The sequence below is a fragment of the Pinus tabuliformis genome, chromosome 1_1 (assembly GCF_031772625.1).
Source record: "Pinus tabuliformis cultivar Carrire ecotype Pingquan chromosome 1_1, CPIR1, whole genome shotgun sequence".
NCBI classification, from domain to species: Eukaryota; Viridiplantae; Streptophyta; class Pinopsida; order Pinales; family Pinaceae; genus Pinus; species Pinus tabuliformis.
Genome location: NC_142297.1, coordinates 401,384,004 through 401,386,438, shown reverse-complemented (window position 1 = coordinate 401,386,438; position 2,435 = coordinate 401,384,004).

The window sequence follows — 2,435 nt, the reverse complement described above, 5'->3', positions numbered from 1 at the left end:
CCTGACTTTTAAAATCAGTTTCCAAGGTGGAATCCTTATTTTTGTCTATCCTTGCCTCATGGGATAGAAGTGATCCCATCAACTGTCAACATTTCCAAATCCTTGGCTTCTTCTATGGATGCTACTATAACATCAAATATGGTAGACAAAGATATGAGGACCTTCTCAACCACTATTTGATCTTTAATATCATCACCATAAATTTTTAACTTATTTAAGACAATCAAGGTTCAATTCATGAATGAATTGATGTACTTTGTTTCCTTCATCTACAAACATTCAAAATATTTTGTAGTCCTAGATCTAATCCTGATGATGAACCAAAAAGGTTGGCTCGAAACTTAGATTCCAATCAAACATGAATGTGATGACTCCGGAAGACAGTACTACAAAGAATATAGATCACATAAGCATCAAATCAATAATCTTTTCTAGTATTCTACAACTTAACAATATTGACTTTTTCAATAACTTTATAGATTGTGGCCAAAGTATCTCATGGTGTCTTTGCTGAAGACATGATCATAATATTCTAGAACAATGCTCGGTCCACTCCTTGCTAGATAAGTTGCAACGCTTGCACATTCTTCTTTTTGTCTTTCTTCCATTTTTCTTTCTCTGCATTAGTGAGGGCTCATTTCATTGCTTCATCTTTAGGTTCTGGAAATTTATCATGACATATTTCAAACATCATGCACCTTTAATGTGGTATCCATCTTAATGACCCACATATCATAATCTTTATATAAACAGTGAAAACTATGACTAAAAACTAAATAAAACCATCTTTTAAAAAATATTATCTTTAAATTTTATAAAAACCTTTTCAAAATAACTTGATAACTCTCTTTTATTAACTTTTATAAAAAAAACTTTATAAAATACTCTTTATAGGAAAACCCTTGAAAGGAAAAGTTCCACCTCACTTTATAAATAACCCCTTTTAAAAAACTTGAATAAATATTTTATAGATTTAATATAAAAATCATATATGATGACAAAGCACTTTATGAAACAAGATGTTTGTCACTTATTAAAAGGACCGCTTAATATTATTTTAAAAACCCACGTGACTTATTACATAAACAACTTTTCGTGTCATTTTGAAAAGTGCTTTTCAAGGAACAATGAATTTTTTTTCCTTTTATTTACTCACCAGGTTTGCGCAGGCTTCGAAGTTGGGAAAATGTGACAGCCACCGAAGCTTTTCCGAATTGTAAGTTTGACCCAAAGTGTCGCACTTTTTGCATGGACAATGTGTGAATTTTGCACCTAACTTTTGCACTTTCAATTCCTTAAGGTTGTGACAATTCTGCAACGCACTTTTTTTTAATTCTCAGTTTTTTTTACTCGTTTTGCAGGCTTCATGGATCTTGTAATTTTTTCTCGAATATAATACTAATTTTTTGAAAAGGAAAAGGAGGAAAGGCATAAAATACCATAAATTTCACATACACAATAACACTAGTTGTGGCTCTTTTATTGATCATACAAAAACTTGATGATTACAATGAACCCAATGAGGGGTATTTAACCTTTTTGACTAATGACCCACTCAAAATAACTTTGACATGCAACCACAAATTATATTCAACTTTATCCAAAATAAGACTTAACTCGACCTAACTCAATTAATTGAGTCTCTAAATTTAGTCAACTCTTCATGCAGGAATAATTAGCTATCTTTAACCTATTTTTTAGTAAAAGCAGGGTTGCATATATATGCAATAATTTAATATTTTTCTTTTAAAATGTAAGGCTTGCTTGTCTTTTTGTTTTATAATTGGGGTGTATGGAACACACCCTAGAATATTTGAAGGTACGTAGCATGGGATATGTTTTTGGAGACTGTAATGCAGCCCAACGAGATTCGTGAAGTGAAGCAGCTCGAGAGTGTTTGCAGTTGAAGAACAAGGAGCAGTGTTCATATGGATGGGGCTATGGAGAGGACCAAGATGCTACTAATCAAGGTGCGATGGGATTTAGTAGAGATGATAAATGTAGTAGGCTAATAGTCGGCTATAATTGAGATAGAAGAAGGCAATTATTTTAGTCTTTTGGCCATATTTTTTGGAAGATCCTTGGAAGGCAGTGAAACATTCCATGAAACCTTAGGCCTACAATGTGACTGAGTAAGGATTAATCAATGACCTTGATAGTCCCTACATTAATGACACTCAAAACTTTGGATAGAACATCGACACTCACAACTTTGGGTGAAACGTAAAATGAAGGGCATGAAAAATGTGAAAACATCATGAAATTTTCATTTGACAGGCAAAAAGGGATTTGAAATTCCAGACCTAGGTACAAGATAAACCCAACAAAATGTCTAACACGAGAGAAGTAAGAATATGAAGTGCATGTAAAGTAATTTAAACCCAACAAAATGTCTAACATGAGGCTATAAATTTTATGGGCATGTCAAGCAAATT